The sequence below is a fragment of the Vanacampus margaritifer genome, chromosome 4, assembly GCF_051991255.1.
Source record: "Vanacampus margaritifer isolate UIUO_Vmar chromosome 4, RoL_Vmar_1.0, whole genome shotgun sequence".
NCBI classification, from domain to species: domain Eukaryota; kingdom Metazoa; phylum Chordata; class Actinopteri; order Syngnathiformes; family Syngnathidae; genus Vanacampus; species Vanacampus margaritifer.
The window spans coordinates 1611216-1621643 of NC_135435.1; the positions used below are offsets into that span (position 1 = coordinate 1611216).

At 39.0% G+C, this 10428-nt stretch overlaps 1 long non-coding RNA gene across 1 annotated transcript; it reads right to left on the bottom strand.

Annotated features, from left to right (window-relative positions):
- Positions 1 to 5160: 5160 nt before the first annotated feature.
- On the bottom strand, positions 5161 to 10428 carry LOC144050053 (uncharacterized). The gene is made up of 2 exons (XR_013293775.1): positions 7179 to 10428; positions 5161 to 6743 (listed from the first exon to the last, which is right to left on the bottom strand). It is a non-coding gene; the product is annotated as an uncharacterized LOC144050053 (long non-coding RNA).

Here is a 10428-nt window from a genome sequence, read left to right on the forward strand (position 1 = left end):
ATTTGCGGTGCTATGTTGTGTGGTCTTTGTGACCGTGAAGGCTATTCATTCACCAAATTGTTTGATTCTTTGATAGATGCAACTGGTGGTTGTGCATTGGTGTCTCTGCAGTTACCGGTGTTTATTTTTCCATCCACACTGGGGGATATTCAGAGAGCAGTTTCAGCTCATGATCCCCTCCACCATCTCTCAAGAAAGCGACGTGCTTCCTGGTGGGACGGTGGACCAACCTATTTTGATGCAATTGGAGTTCCTCGCGGCGTTCCGGATGAGTATAAGTTGGCAAATCAAATTGCAGCGGGGTGGGAATCTATTTTCATATGGGTCACACCCAATAAAAATGTAGACCGAATCAACTACATCCATTACAATGTACAAAAATTGGGGAATTATACTGAAGAAGGATTTATAGCTGTCAGAGAACAATTGGCTGCAACATCACTCATGGCGTTCCAGAACCGCATTGCGGTCGACATGCTACTGGCAGAGTGAGGTGGCGTTTGCGCTATGTTTGGGGACCAGTGTTGTACATTTATACCAAACAACACATCTCCGGATGGGTCCCTCACGAGAGCCATTGAAGGCCTGCGCACCCTGAATCGAAAGATGAAAGAACACTCAGGTGTGTCCACCTCAGCATGGGACGAGTGGTGGGAAAAAACGTTTGGAAAATATAAAAGTTTGGTATTTTCTGTCATGATTTCTATGACTCTGTTCACCTCAATTCTTGTGCTGTGTGGATGTTGTCGTATTCCCTGCATTCGCGCATTACTCGTCCGACTTATCTCAACCGTCGTCGCTCCCACAAATTCTAAATTACAAGAGAGGTACCCTTTGCTTATTTCTGCAAATTGTGGTGATGGAGGGGACACTAATGACCAAACCAATGATGAGATAATTTCTCCTGCCGTCCTATTTTACACACCTTAAAACTTAAAACATAGAAAGGGGACATGATGGAATGTTTAAGTTTGTCATCCAGTAAATGATTCAACTAAATAAAACCTTTAAATCAAAGTTCTTTTGATGACAAAATTTTTGGAGGCAAATGTAGAATAAACAGGAGGGAAATGTAAGAATTATTTTGGAGGATTATTATACATTTGCCGTGTTGAAGTAAATTGCCTCTTGGGAAACACAAGTCAACGTAATAGTGTAGTAATTTCTGTTTATGATTGCTATGTATTGCAAAGGAGTGTTATTGTATTTGGTGAAGTTGCAAGTGGACGACTCAGCTGCCGAGTGGGGACAACTGATAAGAAGACGTGACGCACGTCAACGCCAGGGTCCCTGGACTTGCATGCCGCATTAGAGAGTGTGAAGTGAGATAGGAGTTGTTTTTCTCTTTCTGTCATGTAATCAGATGCCCCGATTAGTACATATAAGGGGACTATTTGAGTGATGAACCAAGAGAGACTCTGTACCGATCAAACTAAGGCTGCAGTTTTCTCTTCCTCATGAGTCCTCATGAGTAATAAATTTGGAACCAGATGCTTCTTCTCTCTTTATTTGATAAATGTCTACATCTGAACCTGACAATATATATATATAATAATTTTTTGGGGGGTTAATGATAATAGTTTTGATCTGTTGTATTGTAGTATCATAAGTGAGACGTCACTGACTTTATAAATATTATAACGACTGACTTACTACATACTGTATAATGGACGACATTTTTGACCGAGACTCAGGGTGGTTTGATTTGCATAAACTTCCGGTCCATACTCAAAGCTTGTCGCTAAGCGAACAAGTCACGGCCGCAACGCTCGTCATGGCTGAAGCGCTGCCACCACGGCGACGGCGGAAGATGAAAAATCTTTTAAATGAATGGATGCGGACTAATTGTGATAAAGGTTGGTTCCCACCGTTAAAATCTGAGACATGTCTGATTGCATTAATGAAGTCTGTAGAGCTTGCTTGTGTAAAACAGCGCCAGATGCTGATTGACTCCGTGAAAAACACATCTATATTTTCTTCAAATGGAAGAAAAGTGAGACGACAATGTAAGGTCGTGGACCAAATGTTGGTTAACGCTAGAATGCTTGCTTTGGGCAGCTCTGTGAAAGTTGCTCATAAAGCTGTGTTGAGCGAGTCCGCTAGCCACGGCTCGGCTAACGGCAACGTGTTTGATGAACGCATGGCGAATGCTAGGCTAAAATCTCCGCCGGATTATGCTGAAGCTAGTGCGAGTGATGGATTTGGCCCTAAAAACCCGTTTACTGAATCACCGTATAGTACGGCTATTCAAATGCTGCAGGATTTGCAAGCGCCTGTTTTGAGAGTAAATGGTGGTAATCTCGATGTAAATTGGGATTCGAGGAATCATGATGAGACGCTAACTAGCGACTCCGTTGCGAAGGCGGCTAGTGCATTAGCTGCTGGCGTAAATGCTTCTGTCAAGCGGCTGCAATTGCATTTTGATAAATTGTTAGAAATGAGAGGTGACCCGGAGAACAGATTAAATAAAGCAAGAGTTTTCGGATTGGAATTGGCTCGGCATGCGGAGATTCCACAGTCTATTCATTCTAGATGCCGTATTAATTTGGAGCGTTTTGAAAAGGCCGCTAGAGATGATTTGACTGAACAAAATAATGCTTGGAGGGCCGAACGTGAGGAATTGATCCGTCAGCGGGAACATGAAATGCCCGGAGAAGCATCTGCTGTTGCTAATAGCCATCAAATTGAAGATATACTGTACATAGGAAATTGGCAAAGCTAACATGTGCGGTGGAGAATGTTTCGGGGTCATGTGACCGCAGCGTGCCAGACGGACTATTAAACAGTGTTTCTAATGAAATAGTGACTCGCTCTAAGACAAGTTTGCAGGCACCAATGTTGACAAAAGTTGATCCGGCCACTGGAAATTCCGCTACGATATACAAGCCATTTCTGCCTACAGATCTGAGCGTGTTGCTACAAAGACTGCCGCCATTGCAGGCGGGGGGGCAGAATTGGCTGAGGTCTTTGCAGAGAGAGGTGATAGGTCAGATTTTGACAGCGGGGGATGTGCGTGCATTGCTAACACAGGCGTGTCCTTTGTCTCAACTTGAAGTCTTAATGTCTAATTCTGGGATGTCTTCGCTACTGGATGGTGAAGCGCTAACACGTGAGAATTATTTGTTACTTTTTGAAGTATTGGGTGAATTATTTCCGATTCCAGAAATTGTCATTTCGTATTTGTTGTTCACTCAGAAAATTAATGAGGACGCTGCTACATTCATTGATCGGGCACTTGTTGAATTCTCTTTAAAGACTGGACACTTGCCGACCGACTCTGTATTGTATTCACAAATTTTTCGGTCTGCAATTCTAAAAGGAGCTCCAAAACCAATTGTGCAAGCTATGGAGGCCAACCCGGACTTGCCAGGCGCTGAACATGTAAGGTGGTTGAGTCATCTTAAACATCATTTGAGAAGGTATGCAAAAGATATCGAATCAAAAAATGAAAAACATAAGAATACTGAATTACAATTGGCAATGCTACAATTACAAACTTTGAAGAAAAAAGAGGAGGACTTTGTGAGTTCGGCTTCTGTGGGCATGTCATCCCCTAATACTGTTGGATCAGATTTGATTATGTTACAGAATGGAGCATCATATGGTCGGAATTCATGCTATAATTGTGGAAGAGAGGGCCACTGGGCAAACACTTGCCAGGAGGAATCAGGTTTCAGAAACAGAGGTCGGCGTATGCAAAGAGGACGTCAAAGTGGAAGGGGGAGAGGCCATGGCTTCTTTCACCAGAGGGGGCGTAGTGCTACACATGGCTTGTCAGCGCCACGACAACAATATCCCTCTGTTCCCAACCAGGAGTTCCTGCTGCCAAATGGGGGACAATATCCGCAAAGACTGAGCTCTGAATCTGCTCTCTCAGAACCGATGCTGGATATTAAGGTAGGGGGCACAACTCTATCATTTATGGTGGATACAGGAGCACGACATTCTACCATAATGACATTGCCGCCAGAATGCAAGCTCACAGAAAATGGCATTTCGCTGGTTGGATTCAAGGGAGAAAAAACTGTCCTGAATTTGACGAGCCCTATACAAACTCAATGCTATACACAAACTTTCCTACATGAGTTCGTCTATGCACCAAACTGTCCTGTGAATCTAATGGGACGGGACCTGCTCATAAAAACTGCGCCACTGATCCAGTGTGGATCGAAAGGACTCTCGCAAAAATTCCCAGATGGAAATACCTTCTCCTGCAGCGGAGCCACTACCTCTGAAGTCTCCTCCCAGTTGCCTGTGATACCTCAACACGCCATGTCCTGCATCTCGGCTGACATCTACTGGGCTAAGATCGACACTGATTCCTCCGGGTGGATGAATGCTGAGAATTTTTGGTCAAAATGGTCACGTTGGGTTAGTAACCTCCGAACATATGATGTCGTATCAGATTGTATGTATTGTACTTTATATTATGACAGGACAGGAGATGACATATACAGTGAGGCCTTCCAGAAAGTTGTGGGCGACACATGGGAATTGCGGGTAGGCGATCTGCTCGCAGGAAGGCCCGGTGTTGCATTTTCTGTGAATCTGACTGAGGAACAAGCTCAATGGTATGTAATGACGGAACCACCTGACAAATCTGTGCCGGCATGCCATCCTCATATATCACTGAGGGTGTCATCCCCGCACGCAGCGAAAGATCTGGGTCCATTTGTCCTCGCGTGCACAAAAGCAACTGACTGGCAATGCTCAATACACTCGGATTTGCTGTATTCAAAATCACTTGATGCCTATTGGATTAAATCTGACATGTTTGCTCCAATGTCTGTTTTAGAGCATCAGCTCTTAGACCGCCATCACGGAAGAGAGTCATCCAATAGCGATTTTGCTGTGGAAATGTTAAAAACCTTGCCTGATGCACTCTGGTCCACAGACTCGACGGATGTGGGCTTATGTGACATCGCTCCGGTAACTTTTGAAGTAACCCCCAACTCCGTTTGGGTGCCGCAGTATCAAATGAAACCTGACGGAAAAGCTGGCATCTCAGAAACAATTGATGTATTGCTAAAAGCGGGAGTTCTTTGCAAAATTGAAAGGTCTAACTACAATACTCCTATCCTCTGAAGAGGAATAAAATAAATGTTGTCCTCTTTGCGTGTTCCAAAAATGAGGATAGGTTTGATGCAAGAAAAATACACCTTTTGCAAAAATGATTTAATAAAAACAGAGAGTCTCTGGACATACAACAGCTTCTGATTTCTTCACTTAAAGAACGTGGAATTTCAGAGCGTCAAATGTGGTCTTCTACGTGTACAATAGCTTCTTATAGTTAAAAAGACCTCCTCCTTTTCATTTGTAGATTAAACATACTCTCTGGTACTTTTCCGTGAGCAGATGGCATAAACAAGGTCAGGTGGATGTTTTTGAGACAGAATGTGTTATATAGTTGAAGGATTTTCCCATAGCAAAATCTCACAAACAAGTTGAACCAAATTTACAGTGGCCGTGACTGATGAAGAAAGTAAAGTGTGTGTGTGTGTATTTCAAAACTAATTCTGTTTTCATGACCGAGATGTGCGTGTACAAATAAAACAAGGAATTTTGGACCAATCAGTGTATACCAGCCAAAGGAGTGTGTGTGTGTGTTTTTGAGACAAATTCTGGTTCAAGGGCTAAATGTGCTTTCGCACAAAACGCTGAGAAGGAACTTTTTTAGACTAAATAATATGACCCAGCTTAAGGCCAGACCATACGAGGTCGACATCATCTGCTCTGCTCAGGACACAAAATATGTCTTATAGGTTAATATGAAGAATTAAAATGTTCATAATGTGTAACAATAGTTGATATATGAAATTAGGTATTAAAAATGTTATAATATCTTTCAGTCCGCCCTTTGGGCTTATTTAAAATAAAGCCCAATAACTAAATATTTAAACATTTTTAGCAAAGATTCCAGCGGGATTTGCATCATCGCAATGGCAGGTGCAACAGTAGAATAAAATGAAAAAAATAAAAAAACATTCTTTTTAGCAGGAGAGGAGGTCAGTCATATGTCAAAACAATGTGATTCATTAAAAGATTTTTTGTTTTTGTTTTTTTGTGTTTTTTTCTCAGTAAAATAAGCATATCATATATGAAGACAGTGTGTTGTGATTATGTTCAAAATTTGTGTTGGGGAATCCCAGAAATAGCAAATTGGCATGACAGTCAGTATGAGAAAGAGTGTCATTATGTACGTGCAATTGGAGACGCGATTGAAGACTTGTTGTTGTTTTTTTTGTTTTGTTTTTTCAAACAGAGTCCTTCAGCTCTGCGATTGGCTGGCAACCTGTTCAGGTTGCACCTTGCCTCCTGCCCGAAGCCAGTTGGGATAGGCTCCAGTACCCTCACAATCCTTGTGAGGGCAAGCGGTCAAGGGAATGGATGGATGGATCCTTCAGCCCACATCAACTGCCAGAGATGCAGGGATTCATCGCTGGGATTTGTTTCCCAGGGTGTGACTCATTCTTTGTGGAACGCCCGGAAAAGGGACACATTCCTCCTATCTCCATTGGGTAATCCTCGGGTCGTCTGGTGGAAACTGGAAGCAGTTGAATGGCCTCTCGGCTGACATGTCTGGTCACTGGAGCAGCTGGCTGGTCTCTCTGTTGATTCCCGGTGGTGGCTGGCTCCTGAAGGTGGGGGTTGAGTAGAAGGCGGACCTCCGGCTGGTCTAATAGGCAAGATGTGGAACCAGGTGCCCCGTGGACTGGACTAGATTGACCTTTTCATCACCTCATCTGGGTGCAAAATATTTTCATTTAGTCACTAATAAACATTTATTCGCATCCCTTCTTTTTGAAAGAGCATTTTGGTAGTGTTATATAGTTAGGAGTTAGTAAATGTTAGTAAAGTTCTGTAGGCCTCTCCTGTGGGAAAAAAATCTGTTTGTTGTGACATTCAATTAGGATCCAGCCTTTGGCTGACTTTAATGACCTGAGCACATTCTTAAATGCAAAAAATGCAAATCTTTAGCCAGTTCAAATCTGACGAGGCCAATTTTGTTTACAGAATGTAATAATTATTGGAATGTTTTATTATAATATTTATTGTTATAGATATAGCATGGATGTGCTTCCGGCCATTAAATAAATGCAACTTTCGTCAACAAATAAAATCAAAAAATAACACCTAACCCCAGGGGAAAAATAGAAATAGAAATGGAACATATTCACCTTATTTTCGCCGTCTCTGCCAAAACTTACTCCTTCTCCATGGTCAAGGAAATCCCCAATTGTCCTCCTGTAAAATTCATTCTCACGGACTATCTATAATTATCGCATTAAGACTAACTTTTAATTTTAAATGTATTTATTTATCATGGACTGTTTGTGTCCTTCGCGACGATATACCCAGACCGACCAATAATTCGCCCATCTGAAAAAGATCGCTTTAGAGAATTTTTCAGACTAATATATAAAGTTTTGCAGTAAATAAATTTTGCTTGCTTTTTGTTTAGAAAGAGGGGAAAATTTTACATTTAACCAGCAAATTCGACAATGCGTCCCAAGCAACTATTTAAATTTCAAAAGAGAATTCGGGAAAATATTAGAAGACCAAACTTAACAGAAGTAAAATATAATAATTAAGATTGAAATAAATTGTATCTTATCTGTATTCATATTAGCTGTTTTCAATTTCTGAAACCACACGAAATTTATCTGTATTATCTTTTGTACTATAAAAATATTGTAGCTTAAGCCAATGAATTTTACAAAAAATCTCAGTTTTCAGCCAATCCATCAAATATTATTAATACATTAACTTGCCCTTAGTTTTAATGTTACCATTAAGCTTGTTAGTCCCCCTTGTTGATGTTTGTCCAAAAAGCTGATTGTTTTTAAAATAGACAGAGATAAACAAATCAGATCAAATCAAAATAGACATCAAACGTTTTTAAAATGTAATAAATCTGTGTGTATATAGTGTTGTCAATCAGTTCATTATATTTACGAAATGTTTTACTGTAAATGTTATCACCTTATATCTGTCAAAAATAGAGTGCAGTGTAAACAGTCAGTATCACATTATATGGTCTGGTATCACTAATTCAAGGAAAGCATTGTTTGTGGGGTTGAGTCACCATCGTAGTGGACAGTTCTGGACGCAGGAATGCTTTAAGGACGCTTGTGCAGAGCATATGGAGCAGTTTTTCATAGGACAGTTCGTGCGGAGCATTGTGTGCATTGGGCAGTGGAGCAGTTTTTCTTTTATCACATTTGTATATGATGGCACAGTCATTGTTGCAACAGGTGGCGCCAGGAACCTCCCCTCTCCATCAGGTATTGGCAGGATGTTTTGTGATGATGGCTGCATCACGCCCCTCTGATGGTGGTGGCAGTTGCAGTTTCTTTGTGGGTGGGGTTTTTTAAAGAGGTCTGTGTCCCGCCAGTTGACTTTGTTCTGAAATAATGACCCCTGACCAATAATCCTCACTCGACTGAAAACATTAAAATCTGCCCCAACAGTATTTAGGTTATAACATGTCAGTAAATATTAAAAACAAAAACTTCCTTTATTAAAAAATTCAAAAAAAAATTGAGAAAGGGGAAGAAAAAATTTTTTTTTTTAAATAAAAAATAATAAAAAAAATAATAATAATTAAAACAATGAAAGTTTACAATTTTAAATAATTGCTAATTATATGTCAATATTTGTTATGGTTTACAATATTTAATTTAATATGTTTTGCATACCTTCATAAATAATAATTAGGATGAGGTAGGACAGATATACTCTAACAATTTACAAATATAGTTAATTAATAAGTGTGTAGTTTTCAATTAATGTTTTCTCAATGGAGGCCGCAGCCCGTAAAGTCAGCCTTTGGTCAAACATCAAAGCAGGAATGATTTTTAATTACATATCACCTCAAATTATGTCAAAAATGTGATTCTTCCAGATAGCTTCCCCAGTCTGTTTGTAATGAGACTTCAAATGTCGAATTCAAAGGTTAAATATATTCAGGAGAGATTAAAATTATTTTCCTATTTATAAACATGGGAGAAAAAAGAATAAATAAAAAAAACTCCTTTTAAATTATAATTAACACATTACTTCATCCCCAGGACCGGAATATGGCACTTTGGTGGGACCCCAATTGTCCTTAATGGGTGTGTCTCCTGATTCTGAAAATATATTTAAAATTTATTAAACAATGTTCTCGCGCACAAACAAAATTATAAGGGAAAAAACAATCATCTATATAAAGAATTATTCCACATTAATTGCCATCCAAGTTATTCGTTTTTAGTTATTATTATTATTATTATTATTATTATTATAAGAGTAGAGACTAAACTACTTAATCCAAAAACAATCCCAGAAAAAACAAACATACATCCTCTCATTAAACTTTAAAAGCAGATTAACAATCACACAATTAACATTACCTTTTATAAAAACATTTTATTTGACCTCATTACAAAGATTGATGGCTGTTGGCATTTTTTAACCCGAGAAAGGGGATATCTGGTGGTCAAAATGAGTCATAGCAACTACAATCAGTCAAAGCCACCCATGCTCTACAAGCATAAGACATGCATATAAATTTTATAATATCTTAAAACTATACCTCTCTATGTTATTTGTGTATTAATATTTGTTCGTTTTATATCAAACATAATTTTAAATATGACGTATTTGCACTCGTGAAGCCAGTTTAAGTATTCAACATTAGTGCTTAAGAAATTTATATAAGGGGCTAATAAAATCAGTTACGGCAACAATTTATATAATGTCGTTCAATTATTTAACGCAGATGCTTGCGGGTTTTAGCGTTAGAAGTTTTATTAGTAATTTTACCGTCTAATTAATTTATCCCGTTTAGCGCTTATTAAACGGCTTAATTTGTTTTATTACATAAATTTTTATTATACAGTTATTTTATTTGCAAAGCAACATTTCAGTATTAATCATTTTTTCAATACACTTTTCTTAAAGATACGTCCGGGACTCTCCTCTATATAAAAATTACATATTACTTATAACACTCTTAACATTATTAGCGAGCGGGCGCCGTGTACGCACATTCAAAGTTAAATTGCCGTCATTAAAACCATCGAACAAATGCCATATCTTATTAGAATAAACTAACTTTTTTTCACAATATAATCAAGTCCCGTCGTTCAATATTAATTACATTTTAAGTCATTATTTAAACGGTATGTTTAATCCGGAATCTTTAATTCCGACTAGCGGAAGTGATATCAGGTTAAATCATTTAGTCTTATATCATTATTTAAAGTTATATAAATGGTTATAACTTCACAAAAATACCTAAAGCTAGTATTCTAGCATTATTCATCATCATCTTATCCAAAAATACACGATTATGTGTCGTTTTTATTCCACTCGTAAACGCGTTCTTTTATCTCGTATTTTTACGTCGAACGCCCGGCGGCGCAAGCCTCAACGTCCCCCATC